General features: G+C 42.5%; 1 long non-coding RNA gene across 1 annotated transcript in view; it reads left to right on the top strand.

Moving 5' to 3' along the window:
* LOC117065146 overlaps positions 1-24164 on the top strand; it is a 157081-nt gene that overhangs the window by 72667 nt on the left and 60250 nt on the right. The window contains exon 2 of the long non-coding RNA XR_004429836.1: positions 8310-8459. This is a non-coding gene — a long non-coding RNA (uncharacterized LOC117065146). The remainder of the gene's footprint in view (positions 1-8309; positions 8460-24164) is intronic.

Genomic DNA, 24164 nt, shown 5'->3' with positions numbered 1-24164 from the left:
AAGAAATGTATGGTATTGAGATAGAAGAATAGGGAATTAGGGTAACCAAGGGTTGAGGCAGAAGCAAGAGAACAGCAGGTGCAGCCAGTTCTAGGCAAGATCAGGCAGTAAACAGACCACATTTTCACTCCTGTGATGACAAGACAAAAGTCTCCACTTCAGTCTCAGACTGGTCATAGGGCAATCCTTCATAGGGTGTAACCAATTGGAGGCCTCTAAAGGGGACCTAGGAGTGTTACCAAGTTTTTTTAGCTTAATAAAAACCCTAAAGAACATTGCAATGGGGTGGGGGTGGCTCTTGAGTTGCTTGCGAGAGCCCGCTCCCTCTCTGTGGAGTGTACTTTTGCTTCAATAAACTGGTGCTTTTGTTATTCTGTTCTTTTGTTGCTTTGTTTGTGTGTTTTGTTCAACTCTTTGTTCAACAAGCCAAAAACCTGGACAACTTCCAGTCAAGACCTTTCATTCAGTAACAGTATTAAAATGTTAGGCAAAGAGTTACTATCCCTCACTTAAAAAAGCTCTTATAAGTCAATAAGGAAAAAAATGAGCAAAGGAATTTCATACCCACTTCATATATATGCACAAATTTATTATGTCTCATGGATCTGTGAATTAATGGGTCTCAACTGGACAACTCTTGCTTGGCATCTTTCATGAAGTTGCAGACAGGTGTTGGCTGAGGCTGCACAACCAATATGGCTGACTGGCATGGTCAGCAGCTCCTGATGGCTGATAGTTGAGAGCCCAGATGAGGCTGTTGACCAGAGTGCCTATGTGTGGCTTCTCATGAGCTTCTCACAGTGAGATGCTAGGTCCATCCTACCAGTGAGTATTCCAACAGATCCAGGGGAAACTGCACAGCCCAGTAACTAGCCTCAAAAGTTATTCAGCCTCATTTCTGCCATATTTGCTTTCCAGCTAGGCACTAAGGATAGCTCAGATTTCCAGATGGAATTAGATTCCCATCTAAATGGGGGAAGCAGCCCATGTGTCTAGGCAGTGCAGGCATCCATGTGTCTAGATGGATGGCAGCCATCTTTGGAGGCTATCTACCACACCAGCCTATCTGTTGCCTGCTTATTGAGCTATCCTGGACAGAAGCACTCAGATTTCTGTCCCAGGAAAGATGTACATCTGTTCTACTGGATCTTGGTTTGAAACTGCTTGGTGTTCAGTGGCCCTATAATTTGTGCTCTGCTCATGGTTTTATTATTTTTCTTTAAATCGTAATTTCTTTTTCAAAACCAGCTTACTTCTAGAAATCTGTAGTGACTTTTATTTTATTTTATTTTTTTTTAATTTTTTGCAAATGACTAACTTTGGTAGTCATCCTTAAGGTCATCTAGACAGTGAAGGTGGCTTTTGAAAAATGATGACCAGGTCTGCTTCCTCCCACCTTTTTGAATTGTCCCTTGCAGTTCTCAAGTTACAGGAAATTTTGTCATGTTTGCTTGCAGTGTGTGTGTGTGTGTGTGTGTGTGTGTGTGTGTGTTGGGGGAGTGTCACTTCACTGGGAAAGCTCTTTGAATCTGAAAGACAGTTTTGCATTTATTTGAAAGCTTTTATTTGTGAGCTTGAGTAGTCCAAAGTGTCCTTGTCTACAAGCCCCGCCTTTGCTAACTCCTATTATTATCTTGCTACAGAAGGTCATGCCAACTGCTTAATTACATGGAAAGTTATGAAACAGCTAGGGCACCAGAACATTGTTCAACTGTGGGCTCCTAAAGGAAAATAAACTCTTCTTACACTGAGAATGGCTGCCAATAACCAGGCAAGTTTGTCTGTTTGTGGCCACATGTATAGCTCGCTTGTATAAAGGGATTCTGTGGTTGGACAAAAATCCTGGATTCACCTTTGCTAACAGCACCAACATCTTAGTACAATAGAACCCTTTTAATTCAGAGAGAGATTAAATCTGACTACTTCAAGTCAGACTTTTCCTTTCATTGAATGTAAACAATAAACCTCTCTGTGAAAGCTTTCCTGCTTCACTCAGAAATAGGCTAGTATGTTTCGTGGTATATCCCTAATCAACCGTTGGTGTGGTAAAAATGTGCATTTATTAGAGATGATTATGTAGTTTAGGTTACTATAATCCTCCTGCCCCTCAATGATCTGCTTTCAGGAAAAAACAATTTGTGTGAAGAAAATTCATGTTCAGAGAAGTGAGGGCTTTTCATTTGGTTCAACCTGTCAGATTCTTGTTTTGGTCTAATTGTCACCTTGAAAACAAACAGACTTCAGCATTTCATGCGTCGCCTTTGCTTTATCTGCCTTTATACGAAGACCACGCTAATTCTAAGTAAACTCCTTGGAGAGTCAGGCACTGAAAGAGAAACAGAAACAGACCCTTTGAGAAAAAGTTTCTCTCCTGAAGAAGTATTTTTCACAAGGAATAACTGGGATAGCCACTAACTCTTGCTTCTACAGGAAACAGCTTGCCCTGCTGCAGAGGGTGGGGCGCTCTCTTATTTCTCTAAACACTTTTGGAGGAAAAAAAGAATCAGGCTCCAATGCCAAAAGACAACTTTAACCCTCAAATCCCAGAACCTAAGGTCAACCAAAAGTTACACATGCAGTGCTTAAACCAGAAGGTTGGCAAACTCTCCAGGCAGTGTCTGTCCCTGCTGAAATCTATAGCTGAAATCAAGGCCATGGTAACAGGGCTTGCGCATTCTGAGTCCAAGATACCTATGATTTATGAAGTGGTGTGAGGCACTGGTCAGGACATAAAGTTAAATACTGAAAAAGACTCCTGCTCCCACGGCTGCCCTTCCTTCTTGAAACCTAATTTAGACCATATCAAAGTTTTTATAAAGACATTCCTGATACCATTGTGCTGTAAATCCTGTCTGATCCAACCTTCAAATATTTATGTAAACTGAAATATGTCTGGAAAGAAGTCAAAACAAAACAAATATGCCACACCATCTCATTCCAGCAGGTCCTTCCTTCCTCATTTACATTCAAGCGTAAACCTCTCCAACTGGCTTCCAACTGTTAGGGCTGGTTAATTAGTGATAATTGCAGAGACTATTTCTTTGAATGCCCTGATGGCCTTATGTCTTGCAACCAATTTAGCCTGGAGTTTTTAGCACGTGTGAAATGCGTTGGTAGCATTAAAAAAAAATCATTACAGATAAGTGCAGTTGGTTTAGTCTTCCTATGACCAGCTGTAGCAATAATTAGTGCTTTTGAAATATCTACAGGTTGGTCCCAATGTATTCCTTAAGCTCTGCACTCAGCCTTTGCTTTTACTCTGTCATTAGAGTGGGTTATTTTTTCTTGGGATCCTTATGGGTGAAGTGCTCTCAGTTTCAGATGCAGTTTGCTAATGATAATTTGCGTCACTCGTAAGTTGTAGCAACATGAAGATCTCATGGTCTATCTTTCAGTCCATGATATCATGTAATTAGAGAGAGTGGAAAATAGGAAAGACTTTAAAAGTGGCTGTGTACTCATATTACAGCTTTGAAACCCAAGGGAAGAAAAGAGGAGGCAGCCATTTGTGTTAAGAATGGAATGCTCTTATACCCTTTGGAAGGTATGTTGTACTCTTTTGACACTGGAATTAAAAATGGAAGTAAATGATCTTTGTCCACACACAATTTGCTTCTTTAGGTTATAGTAGTTTGGGGGTTTTATTCATTCATCCACACTTATTGCACACTAAAACTGTGCTATGTTTAGAGAGACGAGAATGAATGAGTGAATGGGTCACTGAACCTGCATGGGGGAGTTCACTTTCACATACCATATCTTATTTGAGATTTACTACAGTTCTGGGAGGTAATGAAAGGCAGGTGTTAATTACCCAATTTCTGTCCCTTGTAGGTGAGGAAACTGAAGTGCAAAGAGATTAAGTGACTTGCTCTTTGTCATACTAGTGGGAGCCAAGATTAGGAACCAAGGCTCTGACTCCAAGTTTAGTCTTTTTTCCTGACATCTTGAGGTCTCAACGTTGGGAAATGGGACAAATACAAATAGGCTTGTAAAAAAAAAATGGCAGCCATGGTCACATTCCATTGACTAATTCAGTGATATATACCAGAGCTAGGTCTTCTGGCCAGTGAGAGATGCAAATATATAGGGAGAACACAGGAGTGATGAGAGTCCCTACAGACATGGACTGTGCTCCTGTGTGAAGCTTATGGGGCCTTTATTTTGAATTAAATAAACATTGCTTCAAGTTTGTAAATTTTCTTAGGGAAAGGTGGTGATAATGATGATGACGGTGAAGAAGAAGACACAAATAACAGTGACTGAAACAATAGCCAGGGGTTTTATTTAGTGAGTGTTTACTATGTGTTAGGTGCTCATCTAAGCACTTTAAAAAATATTAACTCTTTTTTTCTTTTTTCTTTCTTTTTTTTTTTTTGAGACAGAGTATTGCTCTGTCACCCAGGCTGGAGTGCAGTGGTGCCATCCTGGCTCACTGCAAGCTCCACCTCCCAGGTCCATGCCATTCTCCTGCCTCAGCCTCCCAAGTAGCTGGGACCAGAGGCATCTGCCACCATGCCCGGCTAATTTTTTTTTTTTTTTTAAGTAGAGACCGGGTTTCACCATGTTAGCCAGGATGGTCTGGATTTCCTAACCTCGTGATCTGCCCACCTTGGCCTCCCAAAGTGCTAGGATTATAGGCGTGAGCCACGGCGCCTGGTCCAAAAGTATTAACTCTTTTAATCCTCTCAACAACCCTATGAGGTAAATATTATCATCCTAATTTGACAAAGGAGGAAAAGGAGGCATGTAGAGTCGAAGAACTTTGCCCCAGGATGTCCTGTTGCAGGTATAGGATTTGAACCGGCAATCTGTCTCTAGCACCTTCTGAGCTGTTTTGCCTCTCAATCTTCTTCAGCCGATGCTTCTCCCAATAGATGAAAATATATGTAAAACCTTTCCCCATGGCTTCAACTCTTGGAACTGAAGTCTTTCTCAAAACTTGCCTGACCACTACTTCTAATCCACATGGTGCAGAGAAGGGGCCAATAAAAGAAAATTTGGGTATTTACTGATGTGGGCTCATAGTGGTGAGTAGCTTAGGAGAAGGAGGCTCAGACTAAATGGAGAATTGTGAGAGGCTGTCACCATGTGTCTCCCTATAAAGCGACCAGTTGTCACACTGCCCTTTGTGCAAAGTGAGAAGACAATCATGGCTGACTGTCCTAGGCCATCAAGAGGGAGCCTACTGGGGGTTCTTTGTGGCTCATGAGTGTGCTCCAAATGGGGAAGAAGCAGTTGCATCCAAATTGGTGCAACCCTTCCAAGAATTAGAGCCTCCACTTGTAGATTTCTAAGGAGCTGCCATCTCTCTGTCTGTTTCAAAACTAAAAGCTCTGTGGCATAGGTCTTTTTTATAGGCTAAAGTCCTTTAAATGGGTACATAATGTACCTCTATTGATTTTTCTGTTAACTATTGCTTTATTATATGGTTCAATCAACTTATCTTTACACCATTCCATATAAAGAAATAGGTATTGAATTTCACTAAGAGTTTCATTTCAGGCATATTTTGACTCTTATCTGTATGGTCTCTTAACTTTCAATAGATACTCAGTATGCCTGCTTTTAAGTGGACTGTTTCTTCATTCTCTTCAGATACTAAAGGAGACTGGCAGTCAAAATAGATTTTAAAACAAGGGGGAAGAGTGAAAACAAATTTGAATAAATGTTTGTTTGTGACTAATGTCCTTATATTTATAAAGAGTGCTTAAGAAGTCACTGCTCGAGAGGTGTAGTATTTTGAGATTGGGGGGTGCCTTATGGGGAGATTATATTCCAGCTCACCAAGCTACTCATGCCTGGGACCTGCATTCTTGTCCTCTTTGAGTGCTGCTTAGAGACCAGTTAGTTTTATAGCACAAAGTTAGAAAGTGAGCCAGTGTGGTAAAGCTGAGTAGGTCTAATAACTTGTTTTAGGTCGGGTTGCTAGAATCACACCCATTATACGAGTTATTTAGTAATAAAGTGTTCTAAGAAAAAAACAGGAAGGAAGTGGGAAAGCAAACAAGCAAGAAGGGAAACCAAACAATGGTGTGATTTCAGGTGAACTCCCATCTCTTAGCAGAAGGATGCAAAGCTGAGGGACTAACACACAGATCTGGGTGGAACATGGCAGAATTGCTACATAGCCTATTCCTGCAGGTGCAAACCCTGGAGGAAGAGTCCAGATGTGTCTCTGAGGGCTCACAGAGGGGAGAAATTGTGGCATAATTTTGGAAGGGGAGGAATAGACAGCTCTACCTGGAGGCATGGAAGTAGGTGGCAATTCCCTCAAACTGTGAATGGGACAGGGCTTGGGGTGCATCCCCAAAGGATGGACCACTGCTATGCTCTTTCCTGGAGGATAAGAGAGATGAGAAGCCTGCTTAGGAACAGAGTGCTCCCAGACTCGGCATGGAACAACCACTTGTTTTCAGTGATTAATGAGCATCTCAGGTCTGACTACTGTGGAGAAAATCTTGAGGCTCTTGTAGCATTTTCTGGTTACAAATCAAACCCTGAGTTGACCTAGATGGAGACCCTTGATGGAGAGGAAGGGATCCAAAGTAGGGTTTCCTAATCCATTTTGGGACTTTTTTTTGTTTTTTCTTTTTAGTTTTTAATTTTTGTGAGTATACAGTAGGTGTGTATTTTTATGGATTATGTGAGATGTTTTGATACATGCTTACAGTGAATAATAATCACATCATGGAGAATGGAATATCCATCCCCTCAGGCATTTATCCTTTGTGTTACCAACAATCCAGTTATACTCTTTTAGTTATTTTTAAATGTACAATTAAACTTTTATTGACTATAGTCACCCTGTTGTGCTATCAAATAGTAGGTCTTATTCATTCTTTCCAAATATTTTCTGTAGCCATTAACCATCCCATCCCCACCTCCTCCTCAGCCATTTACTACATTTCCCAGCCTCTGGTAACCATCCTTCTACTCTCTATCTCCATGAGTTCAATTGTCTGATTATGAGATCCCACAAATAAGTGAGAACATGCACTATTGTCGTTCTGTGCCTGACTTATTTCACTTAACATAATGACCTCCAGTTACATCCACATTGTTGCAAATGGCTAGATCTTGTTCTTTTTTTTATGGCTGAATAGTACTCATTGTGTATATGTGCCTCTGTAGGAAATGAGTTCACTTTAGGTGTGTGGACTTGTTTCTTGGTCCTCGTTCTGTTCCATTGGTCTATGTGTCTGTTTTTATACCAGTACCATGCTGTTTTGGTTACTATAGCTCTGTGGTATAATTTGAATCAGATAATGTGATTCCTCCAGCTTTGTTCTTTTTGCTTAGGACAGCTTTGACTATTCTGGGTCTTTTGTGGTTCCATATAAATTTTAGGGTAGTTTCTTCTATTTCTGTGAAGAATGTCATTGGTATTTTGATTAGGGTTGCATTGAATATGTAGATTGCTTTGTTTAGTATGGACAGTCTAACAATATTGATTCTTCTAATCCATGAACATGGAATATCTTTTCATTTTTTGGTGATATGATTTGGCTGTGTTCCCACTCAAATCTCAGCTTGAATTGTATCTCCCAAAGTTCCCATGTGTTGTGGGAGGGACCCAGGGGAGGTAATTGAATCACGGGGGCCAGTCTTTCCTGTGCTTTTCCCATGATAGTGAATAAGTCTCACGAGATCTGATGGTTTATGAGGGGTTTCTGCTTTTGCTTCCTCCTCATTTTTCTCTTGCCACCCCCATGTAAGAAGTGCTTTTCACCTCCCACCATGCTTCTGAGGCCTCCCCAGTCATATGGAACTGTAAGTCCAATTAAACCTCTTTTTGTTCCCAGTTTCAGGTGTGTCTATCAGCAGCGTGAAAATGAACGGATACATTTGGTGTCTTTTTCAAGTTGTTTCACCAGTGTTTTATAGTTTTCATTATAAATGGGTCTGAAAATTTTTTATGTGCCCACTGTACATTTGTAGCACTGTACCTTAATTCTTACAGGATCTCAGTTGAGACCCTATAACTGTCACTCTCAGCCAGTGGGACTCACAGAGTTTAAGCAGAACACAGCTACTTTCCCTTCCCAAACTGCCTCTTCAAATTCATCCTGGTGGCTCACGCCTTTCAGGCAATAGATAGTGGTCTCTCACTCCTAGTCAGAAAAACAGTTTCAGTTTAGTTATTATTATGTCCAGGCAAATGTAATAATAAAAATGTACACTTATTTCAAAGTTAAAGTTTCTATCACTGTTACCCCACCCCAAGCCCAGACCTGCAGTGGAAGAAAGAGGACTGGCTTCTCCATCTTACTGCCTTGATTTTTTCTGCCTTCTCATTCACTCTCTAGGTTGCCTTGGGCCCCTCCTGGGTTGAAGCAAAGGAAGGGGAGGAGTGCAGAGGCAGGACCATCCCGACTTGACAAAACCTATTGTGTGTCATCTCAGATCCTACGGGTGTTTAAGGCTGGCTCTACCAGAGAATTTGGCAAGTTCTTCAGGTATAGTCTGCCCATATGGGGATAGCTCATGTGGTTCTCCTCCTGGTGGCATAAAGTTTCTCAGCTTGCGGGGGCTGGTGGTTTGCCACTAAAGGCATGTGGCATCCATTTGCCTCTCCAGACAATCCTCTTGTTTAGGATTCAAGGTGATCTCAGCCTGCCCTCTCTTCTCTGTGGCTGATATCTGATCCATGGGAAGCACTCAAGCTTCCTCTACTCTGACTATCTCTGGGTACACTGTCTGATCACAGTGCAGTCATCCCTCTTTTATTCCACTGGAGAGGTAGCCTGCTAGCCCTTACTACTCACCCTTTACGTGGTTTATGCATGAGACAGACATCTGACCACTGTGACCCCATTTTCAGTCCACACCTATCAGTCTCTTAGAGTGAAACATTTATGCCACCTTCCCTCGATTTCAGATAAAGGAAAAGCACCCACAACCCTTACCCCATGGGTGGGAGTGGGACTCACAGCACTCCCATAGTTCTCTCCAAAAATATTATTCTATTTAGTGCCCGTTCACCTTTTAATTTAGTAGGGTGTACTCTGAGTGTGGCGAAGGGCTAATGATGACTAAAGCCTGGTTTGTAGACACTGCCTTTGCAAACCCTACCTTGTAGTCTCACATTTCCCTTCAGAGTGTGGTGTCTATTGTCTGGTCACTAAATCCAAGTGGTTATCGATGAATTATTGCATGTATTGATTCATTAACTCAATGAACATTGAGTACATTCAGCATGCTAATACCTAGAATATAGCTATGGTATATGCAAGAATACATATTTTAGAATTGTGAAATCCCTTCTATATATAAAAGCTGTAAGTTATTGTCAATGGTATAGTTTTCATGTTGAGTGGTAGTTTTGTGGATATTTAGCATAAAATGAATACATTAATTAATAAGAAGGACTACTCATGGATCAATAACAAGAATACTTCATAAATCAAAGATTATAATTAATCTAATTCTGTATAGCCAAGTTTTTTTTAAAAAACCTTCTTGGGGATCTCTGAGTCTAGACACTAAAAGCGACAATCATAAACATTTATCAAGCATGACTGTGTGCCAGGCATTGTGCTAAGTGTTTTACAAACAACACCTCATTTATTCTTTTTAACAACCTTAAGATATAGGTAGTAATAGTCTCTTTCCCATTTTATATATGAGGAAACTGAGTCTCAAAAGGGCTAAATAACTTGCCCAAATTCCCATGGCAGAGTGTGGAACAAAATTCAGGTCTGGCTGACAGCCAACCTCACCACTGCTTTCCACACATAAACGTCTGAATATTTAATGGGTTGTGCTCCCAGTCAGGAAGAGATGGTATGTTGACCTGGAAAGAAGAAAGGCTGCATAGTCAGTCACAGCTCAGTTCAGAGATGGCTTCAGTACTATTAGCTGTATGATTAGGGATGAATTCAAAGTGATAGAAACTTTAACAAATCAATCTTGACCGCTGAGCCCAACTATAAACTGGAGGATGACAAGACTTACTTTTCAGTGTTGTTGTGAGAGGAGATTATGACTCTGCATCAGCAGGCACATTTGAAGCCTCAACAAATCACGTGTATTATTGTTTCATTCCTGCTCTTACCCATAAAATGCCTTGCAAGCAGAGAAAAGGAGACAGGCTAGGCTGGGATCTCAAACTCCAGTGATCTGGAACCTTTCTGCTTGGAAGATCAAGTTCCATTGATCTAGAACTTGTCTCTATGATGGTTAATCTGTGTGGTTGTTAAGCCATGCTAGGCAGTGGAGTCACAGAGCAACCTTGGGTGAAGGGCTCAAGATTCGTATTTCTTCTCGAGTTGGACTTCTGAATACATTCTTTTCCCCACCGGAAAACACACACTTCTTCCCAGGGCCTTGGTGCTCCTGGCCAGCATGTGATTCGTATCTGGCAAAATCTCCCTTCTGGCAGGAGAGCAGTTGGGTTTTGGCTGGGGTAGACACTGTAACGCTGTGGAGTCACTCTGCAGGGGACAAAACGAGAGAAGCCCAAGGGCTTCCATTCCTCACTCCCTGCCCCTGCAGAATTCTCAGCTGAGTGCAGTAACAGTGTGACTGGGCACTTTAAGTCTACCATTGTGCCTTAACGTCCTCCTTGTTGTTGCCCATTAGCATCTCCTTTCTGAGAGGGTGGCAGAGGCAGGGCCACATATGAACTTGAATGGTGACGTGGGGTGCTGTTGCTATTTCTCGCCAATTCCCAAACTTCCAGCTGCATATCCAAGTCTCTGGCTTGGAGCCAGGCAGCCAGAGAGGCAGGAGAGAAGGACCTAGGCAAGAAGAACAAGAAGGCATGGCTCCATCCTCATCCTCTCTGTTCGTATCCCTCCAGTGTGGAGCTCAGGTGTGGGGTCCCCAGCACCTCCTCAGCAGACAGCTTCCTAAAGCCCAGGATGCTTTCACTCCCAGCCCTGCTTCCTCTCCACACCTTTCCCGCTCCTCCCTGCATCTCAAATTGGTTCTTAGAACTGCTGCCACATTCAAGGAACTACTTGTGAGATACCTTTGTGATTACAGTTTATATGTTTAATTAGAAGCTGGGCATTAAGCTTCCAAACACCACAAAATGAAAGCTTGAGATTCTTCCAACAAACCCCGGCTTTCCACGAACATGGGCTGACTCATCCATCTGTCTCCTTCTCTCCCTCATTGCCCCAGCCCTGTCTTTCATGCTGAAGTCATTCACTTTCTTCACCTGGATTTGGAAAACTGCTGATGTCTCATTCAGCTTCATTCCTAGGTTGTCCTTCAAAAGCAGGGACATGCAAAGTGGCTGCCTGTGGCAGAGGCAGCAGGAGAGGGGCACACTTGTTGAGTCTGAGAACCTCACAAAGACTGTTAATTAATTGCTCATTTCAACAAATAAGAACAGATTTCAAATGCATAGTTGAATGTGGAGCAGGAAGAACATCTTGCTCTTGTGACTTGGTTTTAAACGTTGCATCTAGAAGATGGGGTGATACTGAAAGATGTCACTTATTTCCTTTTATGAATTGAGATAAAATGGTTCTAATTCTTTCACTGTATTCTGGCTTTAGAACCCTGTGAAAGAATGTTTATTCTTTTGCTTTTGGTGGGAATTGGATGTCTGTCGATTTAGCATATGTTTAAAATATTTTAGCTTTGGAAAACTGCCCTGATAGCCTTCTCCCTCTAGTCAAAATTAATCTCATCTTCCCGCAGCTCTCACAGCCAGTGATTCATGGTTCTAATACAGCCCTTCTCATATTCTACTTTATTCTATAAAGACTTACTTTTCTGTAAAGACTTTTATTTCTGTTTGTCTCTTACATCCAATTGAAAGCTGTATGTGGAGAACAACTCTGTCTTACACATCTTCATGATTACCTGAGTCTAGTCTGGCACATTATATTTGGCAGCCTTCAGTACATATTACATTGAACCTGGAAGATCACAGAGAGAGGGGGATTCTGACAGTGGCAACAACCACTTTTGTAGCAGACGCTGTTGGTGTCCACCCTATGTCCCCTTGGCCACCCCAGAGTTTGGCTGTAGTCACTTGCTGTGTAGACGGACAACCTCCTGCTTCTCTCTGTCTGTGGGCATTCTTCAGCCATAGAAATGAGCTTGGAAGCGGCCAGGCATAGTGGCTCACACCTGTAATCCCAGTACTTTGGGAGGCCGAGATCAGCGGATCACAAGGTCAGGAGTTCAAGACCAGCCTGGCCAACATAGTGAAACCCTGTCTCTACTAAAAATACAAAAAATTAGCTACGTGTGGTGGCAGGCGCCTATAATCCCAGCTACTCAGGAGGCTGAGGCAGGAGAATCCCTTGAACTCGGGAGGTAGAGGTTGCAGTAAGCTGAGATTGTGCCATTGTACTCCAACCCCTGCGATAGTGTGAGACTCTGAAAAAAAAAAAAAAGAAAGAAAGAAAGAAAAGAAAAAAGAAAAGAGCTTGGAAGCACACAGGTTAGTCTGCAAGTGCCAGGGAATTATTGCCCAAGGAATAACCCTTGGCCAAAGAGGGAAAGGCTTGGCTGGATAAATAACCCAACGTCCTTGCCCTTATTCCGAGGAATGTTCTGCAGTCTCCTAAGGGTTTCCTGCTGGAGTAAGCCCTGCCTGCCCAAAGCTTCTTAACACATTCTTTACTAGCTTTCCTCCCTTCCCTGTTTCATATTCCCTGTACTCCCCTGGGATCAACAGCCAAAAGAACAACTTCACCCGAGCCCTTACCTCCAAGGAAGTGCCACAGGGGAACCCAAAGGCCCTTAATCATTTAAAAAAACTTTAGAGATGCTGGCTGAGCCATCAATGAGAACATGGATGCATACACAGAACCTATACCTTGTTATCTCTGCTCTTCAAGCAATGGAGCTGGAGAGACACAGAAGCAATGAAGCCGAATACTGTGAGTGGGGCTTCTGCGCAGCGGGAGAGGGAATTTCTACTTCTGGCCAGGAAACAGAGCTGGTGCCTTGTAGAAAGGCTCGAGGTAATGCAGTCAAAGGGCAAGCTTAGAGCAGTACATGAAGGAACTCACTAAGGATTAGAACCAGCCAAGGGTCAGACAAACCAAATGAGATCAGAGGAGGAAAGTGGTGTCTTGGCAGAAAGCACTTTCAGACCCGTAGTCACAGGAATCTTCAGGAGAGGGGCGAAGAAGAGGGCATGGATTGCCAGGCGCAGGAGAGTCTAAAGCTGGTTTGGTGGGGAAGAGTTTGGCTGCGTCTGTGCAGGATTCAAGAGAGGGGGACAGAGGAGCTGGGTGTCTGCTGTCAATGTGGCCAATTAGGAACACAGTCTCAGGCTTGGTTCTCAAGCCCCAGTGATTCAGAACTTGTCTGGTTTTAGCTACTCTATATTCATTTCTTAGGAAGAGAGAGAGAGAGTGTGTGTGTGTCTGTGTCTGTGTATATGTGTGAAATTTCTCTCAACTGAAACACAGGGCAGAACCCTGGAGGAAACCAGTGCTGTACTTTTCTGCTTTTCTGTCAACACAGTCTTAGTGCACGAAGTCTTGGTCTCAGTGGCTGGGCGTGGCAGTTTCCCAGAGGTGGGGGGCTGTAATAAAGAGAGAGAAAGGGAGACCTGATAGAAGATGGAGACCAGATAGAAGGCATCTGCTACGTGCATAGGTGCCCCTTTCTGAACGGGCTGTTTTTTGATTAAGAGATGCATTCCTGAAATTGATTTTAAGATATTCTGTGTTGGGTGATGTAACAGAAGCACTGTTGGTGCACAGATTTGAAAAATAATGGTGCATCCCTCCTCAGGGTTTGACAGCTTGGTAACTTGCAACGACGTTTCTTTTAATAATGAAGCCAAGTCCTTTGTCAGACAAAAATAGAACAAAACATCCACTAATTTTTGCATGCAGGAGTAAGACAACAGTATTGGGAGATCTCAGCTGTAAATGTGCCAGCTTTGGGAAGTTTGGTTAAGTCATTTCACCATTTTCCTGTTTCCTCACCTATAACCAAGGAGGCAGCCAAGCCATCCCTAGTATTTCCTGGAATTCTGAGATCCTAAGTGAGATTGTTGAGTCTAGAGAGGCTGGATTCAGTGATTGACTAGGAGGGGACTGTTTGTGTGACTGTTCTATACGGCAAAGCTTGGGTTCAGCACTTTGGCCAACTTGGATTCCATAGAATTGAGAATGTAAGAGCCTTTCCAAAAGTCATATTAATTGGAACTATGTGCAGTCTGACTTAACTTCCATCTATATGCCTCCTTTCCCTTCTTCTAAGTCGTTTTTTTCCCAGTATTTCCCCAAACAACCACCTTTGTTCAAGTCTAAATCAATGTCTTTGGTTTCAAGATAATTCTCCCTTTTCAAGCAATTTCTGAACACCCTGTCCTGCAGAGAGTGGCCTGGGGCGGGGGGAAGAGTGAAAGCTTGGCTTGAGGAAGGAGACTGAGGGGACTGTGTAGGTCACATGTTTGACTAGATCTGCCCCAGCCCCCAGCTTTCTGCACTTTGGGAGTTTTGCTTAGTGTTGTCATAAATTTTAGTACTAAAATGGCCAGCAGAGACCAAGTAGCTCATGGCTGGTCCTCTCACACATATAACTGGGCTTCTCTGTTGGCACAACAGAGTGTGCAGACTTATTATAAGAATGCTTGGTTATCCTGAACTCAGTCCCTGAAGGACAGGTGTATGTTTTACAGCTGCACGCAGGGAATTTTATTCCTGGGCCAGCTTCCAATTGCCCTTCGCTAGGCTCTTGTACCATTGTGCCATTTCTCTAGCTTGGCTCCCCACCCTTCCCCCTGCTCAATTTTGGTATTGGCCTGAATGAACAAATATGATCTAAAAAAACAAAAAAGCACCCTCATGGCTTCTAGGGGTATTTATTTTTGTTATTGTTGTTGTTGTTTTTGTGTGTAAGTGTATGCAAGAAAGGTGGCACATATGTTTTATAGATTTGGGAAATGTAGATGAATGAATTTAAACTATTTGCCTAAAGGTCAAAAAGTGGGAGCATGTTAACTAAAACTGCACTCATCATTGCCTCCTTCAAAAAGTAATGCTCCACAGTTGATGTGTGTCCGGAGCCTTTGTGTTGGGCCCTGCCCGGTCTAGAATCTGATATTGAGTTCTTTTATGCAGACTTTATACCTTTGAAATTGGCTTCCAATTATTCAAAAAATCAAGATTCCATAGTCTCCTCAGACACTTTTTTTTTTTTTTTTTTGAGACAGAGTTTCTCTCTGTCACCCAGGCTGGAGTGCAGTGGCACAACCTTGACTTGCTGCAGCCTCTGCCTCCTGAATTGCAGTGATTTTCCTGCCTCAGCCTCCCAGGTAGCTAAATAATTTTTGTATTTTTAGTAGAGATGGGGTTTCACCATGTTGGGCAGGCTGGTCTCAAATTCTGACCTCAGGTGATCCTCCCACCTTGGCCTCCCAAAGTGCTGGGATTACAGGCGTGAGCCACTGTGCCCAATCTCTTCAAACACTTTCTACAGGATACCTACTATGACTTCTGCAGTCAAAGTGAAACTTGATCAACAATAAAAGCTACTAGGGAAAAATCTTGTGGTGATAGTGGGCAGGGAGAGGGGGTAGAGGAACCCCTTATGATTGTGGTCTATGGTAAATCATTGCAACATTTACCCTTACTACTGACATATTTACATTATTACATTAAAAACAAATGGACTAATTTGTGACCACTAAGATGTATGGTTTGACCCCTGACTTTCAGAGTAGCCCCTTTGGTTCTGTTTTCTCTAGTCTGACTGTGGAGTCTCAGACTAACTCCAATTTTTCAGCATTTATTGAGTACTTGCTATGCTCTTGGTGCTAGGCCACACAAATGTTCATTATAACACACTCCTACCTTTGAAAGAAAGCCAACCTGCCTTTCTCAGGTGCTGATTTTTAGGGGATTTAGAAGATAGGAGTTGCTGGGCAAGGTTATCGTTTATGCAGAAGGTATCATTGTTAGGAATCTAATCGCTCTTTTGCTATGACCCATAATTATAATGATCACACTCGCATGATGCGCTGCCATTTAGAAAGAGGTTTTGCATGTTCAATTTCATTTGGTCTTTACAACAATCTTTTGAGTTAGGTTACTGAAGTACCCTTATCCTCAGTTTATATAGAGAGAAACTGAGGCATGGAGAGGCTAGTGACCTGCCCAAAGTCAAAAACCAGCAAGCGGAGAAGCCAAATCTCAAACTTTGATCCCATGACTCTTCTGATTCAGAAGTCTCATTATCATTCTGTCTCTTTTAGAAAAAACGGAAGAGCCACACCGTGAATTCATCTGAAGGCAGAGACCTTGTCTTTGTTACCTCAGGATCCTCCCTGTTCCCATAATCTCTAGCATAATGTCTAGTATACATCAGGCTATCATACAGGTTTGTTGGTTGAAATCAAATCAAATCTCTCTCAGTGAGAGAGAAAAAAGAGATGGCCACCTTTCTCCCTTCATATTACCAGACATTAAAGATTATGATGATGACCTACTCTACTTTATTCCTGCCCACCACCCTGTACAGAATTGCACATAAATATTTGTTAGTGTGGAACATTTCATTTCCCATCACCGTAGGGCTTTGTTGGGTAGATAGTAGGCTGAAAGGTGACACTACTGAATTCGCAGCACGCTTCACTCACGTTATAGCTTATTTATCTTCAGTCTCATGACAGCTTTGAGGAGTGCACTGGAAAATTTGGACTCTGTGACTGCTCCAGAGATGGGCCAAGTGGACAATTTAATAACCTCCCTGTGAATGTCATAAAGGCAGGCAGGACGAGAGGGGTCATGAGCAGTCTTTTCACATCTACCACTATAGAGATAAGCCAGGTACTTGTCTCAGAGTTCAGGCTCCAGAAAACACTCCTCTTGTTTCTATCCTCTAGAATCATCCTCAGCAGAGGACAATTTATTTCAGGCTAAAATAAATGCTTATTCCAGTCTGAAACCACAGTTGCTCAACTCCAAGAAATCTGTATAACCTCAAGCAGGTGACATTTCATGGTTTTCTCTTTTGTATCAGATGAATTTTAATTTTTCTCTGAGGTCAACAGGCACGATGCTGAAATACTTCAGTGGATGCTCATTGACCTGAGCTATCCAACTTGCATTCAGCAAGTACAAAATCTATTTCAGATGAGTCTCTGTTCCCATTCTGCCCTGTCAGCAGGGAAGAAAGGGAACAATTATTTGGTGATAATCACTCTGACGGCAGTAATCTCTGGCAGCTGCTAGAGAAGAGACATAATTGCCTCCTACACCCCTAACCTTTAGAATAGAGCTCTGAAAGCTTGATAAGAGGAGCTGAAGATGTGTGAACAGCCTCGAAATAACTTTCTGTCCACTTCCATCACTTGGGCTTTAATTAAACACAATGTATACCTCTTCAGAAACTTGAGATGATGAATATGAAGGAGCTTTATAAGGGTGGGGCCATACGAATGTCACACATTGTCATACATTGTTCAGTTCCTCTTAGCCAAGTCAGGGGTCTTTCAAGGCTGCTGCCCTCAACCCTGCCTTTCTGCCTGGAAGGAAGGGGGTGGCCTTGGAGAAGAATCATATTTTCTCCTGGAAATTTTGAAAGAGGATTTTGAAGTGGAAGGTCTGTGAGTAAATATGGAAGATAAAATTTTTGTAAGTACTATGGATTGGCAGTCTTATGCCATGAAGCTCTTTCCCCATGTAAATGGACTCCTTGAAAAGTAAGAAACCACATCAGGCCTTTCCACAAGGGCATTATCTAGTCTTTTTGCAGCTGTCTATAGAACTTAACCATCCTCCTTACTACAGGATTTGGAAGTAGAAGGATGCTAATTCAGTTGAATGTTGTGATTTTTCTGGCTGGTCTCTGAAAGGCAGAGAAGAATGAGGGCAAAGAAGCATCATTGGAGGCAGGATCTTGGTGGCACATTTGGGTTGGTTCACTTTCACATTAAACCCAAATAAGCCTATTTTTATATGTTTCATAGAGACTTTGGGTGCATTTTAAAAATCTGATAAAAATGTTCTGGTATGGAAGTTTTTCTGTTCAGTTTAAACCATTTCATCAAATAGTCTAACCATAAATTGTCAGAGATGTTCTGAAGTTCAAAGGTCCTTAAGAACACATGTGAATTTACTTAATGAAAGCCACAGATTAGCATTTGTTGTTAACCCCTCTCTACTTTTTGCCATCCCTATCTTAAGCTTAAACTCTGTGCATCATACAGGTCACGATTCCTGGTAAGTTGTAAAACATCCCTTCCTCTTCTTGCCTCTTCCTTTGTCCTTGGCTCCACTTCACTGATGTTGTACAACCTATTGTCATTACACCTTCCAGTGTCTCTGTGTTATGATCTGGCTGCTGGTTGAAAGTTTATGAGCATAGCCAGAAAGACCAAGACCAACTTGCTACTTTACAGGCCTTGTGAGCCTGAAAGCACAATTCTGGGCTTCCTGTGGGAGTCCTGCAGCTCCATGGGTACACTAGCATGTTAATTTTTTACTCCTACCTCAAGAGTTCACCACCACGTTGGGGCCATTAATTTATGTGAGTAGGAGTGTGTCATGGGGCCTTTGAACAAAGGTGCTGTTCTCCTGCCCTGGTGAGTAACGCCACAAATGAGCACTGTCCCTTTAGAGTTGCTTCATGGATGTGACAGAATAAATCTGCCTTTCCCGACCACCCCCAGAGAATAACCTGGCGCAGTAACTGCTTTGGTTTCTAATGTTCTAAAACAGCCCTTGTCGAATCATAATGAGCGCACAGATCCCCTGCAGGCCTGGCTGGCTAAAGTTCGGATTCAGATTCCATAGATCTGGGGCAGGGCCTAGGACTATGCATTTCTAACAAGCTCTCAACCTTTCTGGTCCACGGGCCATGTTTTGAGTAGCTCTGTGAGATGGAGCTCTGGGCAGGTCCTCTCTGCAGGGAAAGGTGGGCATCTGGAGCAAATGTTAAATTCTTTGGTGGCCCATCCTCAGCCCTGGATATAAAAATGGTGCCCTCTTCAAATACTTTAGAAAACTGAGGACTGTTGCTGAATTTTAAAAATCGTTTATTATTATTTGTGGAGCATTTATTTTAGAAAAGGGTCTTATTGTACACTTTTGGTGGTCAATGCATTTTGGCAGGCACAGCTTGTTTCATGGTTCTTTATTGAAAATGGCAGATGTTATGCTTTTTACAAATTGAAGGTTTGTGGCAAGTTTATTAGCACCGTTTTTCTAACATATGCTCACTTCGTGTCTCTGTGACATATTTTGGTAATTCTCACAATATTTTGAACTTTTCCGTGATCATTATATCTGTTATCATGATCTGTGATCAGTGATCTTTGATGTTGCCATTGTAATTGTGTTGGGGCACCACAAAACACACCGAGTAAGACACTTACTTGACAATTGTTGTGTGTGTTCTGCTGCTCCACTGACCCATCCCTCTTCCTCCCCTCGAGTCTCCCTATTCCCTGAGACTCAATAATATTGAGATTAGGCTAACTAAGAATCCTACAATGGCCTCTAAGTGTTCAAGTAAAAGGAAGAGTCACACATCTGTCACTTTAAATCAAAAGCTAGAAATGATTCAGCTTAGCAAGGAAGGCATATTGAAAGCTGAGATATGCTGAAAATTAGGTCTCTTGGTCTCTTATTCCAAACAGCCAAATTGTGGGGGAAAAAAAAAAAACTCTTGAAGGAGATTAGAAGTGCTACTCCAGTGAACACAAAAATGAGAAGGAAAAAAAAAAAGCAAAACAGAATTATTACTGATATGGAGAAAGTTTCAGTGGTCTGGATAGAAGATCAAACTAGCCACAACATTCCTTTAAGCCAAAGCCTACTCCAGAGCAAGGCCCTAACTCTCTTCATTTCACTGAAGGGTAAGAGAGGTGAGGAAGCTGCAGAAGAAAAGCTTGAAGCTAGCAGAGATTGGTTCATGAGGTTTAAGGAAAGAAGCCCTCTTTATAACATAGAAGTAGAAAATGGGCCAGGCACAGTGGCTCATGACTCTAATCCCAGCACTTTGGGAGGCCAGTGTGGGTGGATCACTTGAGGTCAGGAGTTCGAGACCAGCCTGGCCAACATGGTGAAACCCCATCCCTATTAAAAGCACCAAAAATAGCTGGGGGTGATGGCACATACCTATGACCCCAGCTACTTGGGAGGCTGAGGTAGGAGAATCGCTTGAACCCTGGAGGTGGAGGTTGCAGTGAGCCAAGATTGTGCCATTGCCCTCCAGCCTGGGCAACAGAGCAAGTCTCCATCTCAAACAAACAAGCAAACAAAAGAAGTAAAAATTGAAGCAGCAAGTGCTAGTGTAGAAGCTGCAGCAAGTTATCCAGAAGATCTGGCTAAGATCATTGATGAAGGTGGCTACACTAAACAACAGATTCTCAATGTAGTTGAAACGACCTTCCATTGGAAGAAGATGCCATCTAGGACTTTCATAGCTACAGAGAAGTCAATTCCTGGCTTCAAAGCTTCAAAGGATAGACTGACTCTCTTGTTAGGAGGTAATGTAGCTGGTGACCTAAAGTTAAAGCCAAAACTTGTTTGCCATTCAAAAACATTCTAGGGCTTTAAGAATTATGCTAAATCTCCTCTGCCTGTGCTTTCTAGGTGGAAAAACAAAGCCTGGATGATAGCAAATCTCTTAACAACATAGTGTCTTGAATATTTTAAACCCTTTATTAAGACCTATTAATCGGAAAAAAAGATTCCTTTCAAAATATTACTGTTCATTGACAATGTATCTGGTCACCCAAGAGCTCTGATGGAGAGGTACAAGGAGGTTAATGTTACTTTTATGCCTGCTAATAATATTCATTCTGTAACCCATGGATCAAGGAGTAATTTTGACTTTCAAGTCTTATTAATAAACATATTTTGCAACGCTACAGCTACCATAGAGAGTGATTCCTTTGATGGATCTGGGCAAAGTACACTGAAAACCTTCAGAAAAGAATTCACCATTCTAGATGCCAGTGAAAACATTCGTGATTCATGGGAGGAGGTCAAAATATCAACATTAACAGGTGTTTGGAAAAAGTTGATTACCACCTTCATGGATGACGTTAAGGAATTTAAGTCTTCAGTGGAAGAAGTAACTGCAAATGTCGTGGAAATAGCAAGAAAACTAGAATTAGAAGTAGAGCCTGAAGATGTGACTGAATTGCTGTAATCTCATGATAGAACTTGAACAGATGAGCAAAGAAACTGGTTTCTTGAGATGGAATCTTCTCCTGGTGAAGATGCATTGAACACTATCGAAATGATAACAAAGGATTTAGAGTATTCCATAAACTTAGTTGATAAATCTGCAGCAGGGTTTGAGAGGATTGACTTCAGTTTTGAAAGAAGTTCTACCTTGGGCTTCAGAGAAATATTTTATGAGCTGGGCGTGGTGACTCACGCCTATAATCCCAGCATTCTGGGAGGCTGAGGCGGGTGGATCACCTGAGGTCAGGAGTTTGAGACCAGCCTGGCAAACATGGTGAAACGCTGTCTCTACTAAAAATACAAAAATTAGCCGGGTGTGGTGGCGATTGCCTGTAATCCCAGCTACTCAGGAAGCTGAAACATGAGAGTTGCTTGAACCCGGGAAGCGGAGGTTGCAGTGAGCCAAGATCACACCACTGCCTTCTAGCCTCGGCAATAGACCGAGATCCTGTCTCAAACAACAGCAACAACAACAACAACAAAAATGGAAATATTTTGTGAAAGGAAGAGTCAACTGATGCAGCAAACTTCATTGTCGTCCATGAAGAAATTGCCACAGCTACCCCAGCCTTCAGCAACCACCACCCTGATCAGTCAGCAGCCATCAACATCTAGGCAGGACTCTTCACGAGCAAAAAGATTATGACTTGCTGGAGGCTCCATATTGTCTGCATTTTTTTTTTTTTTTGCAATAAAGTACTTTTAAATTAAAGTATGTGGATTACTCTTTAAAACATAATGCTATTGCACACAATGGACTATGGTGTAGTGGAAACGTAACAGTTACATGCAGTAGGAAACCAAGCAATGAATGTGGCTTGCTTTATTGTGATGCTCACTTTATTGTGATAGTCTGGAAGCAAGCCTGCCATCTCTGAGGCCTGCCTGTATATCACTTGCTGTTTGTTCACACTGATCATCTTCATCTTCACCTTGTGGGTGTTGCTAATGTGCACACTCTCAGTCCATAGAACATTATCTCATCTGGAAAACACTCATAGCTGTGAGGATTAGCAACAATGTTCCCTTGGTACTAACAATGAGCCACAAGTGATTGGAGCAATCATCAATCGGTGGCTCGTGATCTTGTTCTGTCTCAGTTCACGTGTCATTGGGAGTCTGGTTACTCAGTGGTTATACCTCTGTCTCTTCCCTTTAAGGGAATGATGACTGACCAATGATAGCCGTGCTTTCCCTCCATGAAGATTCTTCCTCAGTATCCCTGCATGAGAGTTGGTTAGTAGAATCAACTTCTACCAGCTCCAAGTTTAAATAGAAGAAAACAGGTTCATTTATTTACCTTATTTCAATGGCTTAAGAGGAAAATATACCAAATTTTCCTTTTTCTTTATTTCTTCTCAGAAGCAGAAGGTATAGACCCCAGACTGTAGGTCTGTGGAGAAAGGACTCCCCCAGCCCTGCCTCTCCCATTTCCTCCCAAGCTCTCCTCCTTTGCCTCCTTCCCCAAGCGTGTCACAGGTTAGGAGTGGTCCCACAGGGCTGTCAGGGAGGCGGAGAAAGAAATTTGGTCGCTCTTCAGGCTGCCTCTAGAGCTGTGGTCTGTGGTAATTGGGAAGGCAGAGGCTAGGTGACCACAGTGATTGAAGAGTGAAGGAGGATCCAGGCTGTCATTTCCACAGCCACAGGCCTTGGAGGGTGGTCACCTTAGGATGGAAGCCTACAGGAAGGGAATTCCTGAGCTTACACTTGGGGAGTGGGCTGGGAATGGCAGGACGGAGGGGAGTATCTAATGTGGTTGAAGCTCTTGGCACCAGAAAGGCACTGAGCTGGTGCTTCCCACACCTCACCTGATGGAGTCCTCATTACAACAGCTCTGTGAAGCCAATCTTCATAGCCCTGTTTTACAGGGAAGAACCCACAGCTAAGAGAGATAAAGCAAAACGGTTGGCTCTACTGGATTGATAAGAGGCAGAACCAGTATTTGAACCTGGGTTTGTTTGATTTGAAATCCCTTCACATCCAACTCTACAAAGCAGGGCATTATAGGAACCTTTTGTAACCTAAGGCAGGTGAACAGGGTGGCAGGCTGGCTGAGGTCCAGTACCAGCATTGCTTTGGGTTATAGTTCACGTTGTTTTAAAATCCACTGCATTTGGTAAATACACATGCTGGTGGCTGAGAGACTAGTTTTGCAGAAATTGAATTAAGTGTCCTTTTAGAATTCCATTTGTACTCTGTGCAGAATTGGATTTCTAAGTGCTACCTGGCTGTGGCTTCTTACAACAGTACCTCCCAGGTGTTCCAGTGATAGTGCTGATGGCACATCCCTCAATGCTGGAGGCCAGAGGTTCCCCACAGGATGTTTCATAGAAGATCATAGAAGTCAGCTCAGCTTCTTTGTGGTCAAACCACAAAATGCTAAGGTTTCCTTAAACTCCCAGAATTTCAAAGGGTGTGGGCCCACCCTGAAAAAGAATGCTGAGCTCTGTAAAACCCTCAAGGGAGGAACAAATTCTACTTATGGAAACTTGGGCATGAGTTGAACTCCTTACACGTTCATTATGGGGAATTGGAGATTTTAGGTGCAGGAGTTATCTATGCCAGTATGGGTGAGACTTTACTGTGCATAGGAATAAACTTGCTAAAATGCAGATTCTGGTTTCCTGGGTCTGGGGTGGGACCTGAGATGCTACATTTCCCAAGCTCCTCAGTGATGGTAATGGTGATGCTTCTGGTCTGTGGACCGCACTTTGAGTAGCAAGGGTCTACAGTATGGCACCTTTCCTCATCATCCCTGTTCTCCTTCTCCAAGCTGAGCAGAGATTCATTTCCTTGGGGATAGTTTTATCAGGAAGAAGGGAACATGAAGAATCTTCTAAGTATCTTAAGAAGCTTTATTGCAGCATGCTTTGGATGTGAAAAAGTGTTATAAAGACAACAACAAAAAATGTGGGGAAGGTTTGTAGTCAAATACGCTTTGGAAGTGTTGGGTTTAAAAATTAAATAGGCTTCTGTATTTCATGACTTTCCAGACCTTTAATTACCTAATGTGCATTGTGGCTCTCACAGGGAAAC

The sequence above is a fragment of the Trachypithecus francoisi genome, unplaced genomic scaffold, assembly GCF_009764315.1.
Source record: "Trachypithecus francoisi isolate TF-2019V2 unplaced genomic scaffold, Tfra_2.0 Lachesis_group2, whole genome shotgun sequence".
Lineage (NCBI taxonomy): Eukaryota > Metazoa > Chordata > Mammalia > Primates > Cercopithecidae > Trachypithecus > Trachypithecus francoisi.
This window is presented reverse-complemented; position numbering and strand designations above follow the sequence as displayed.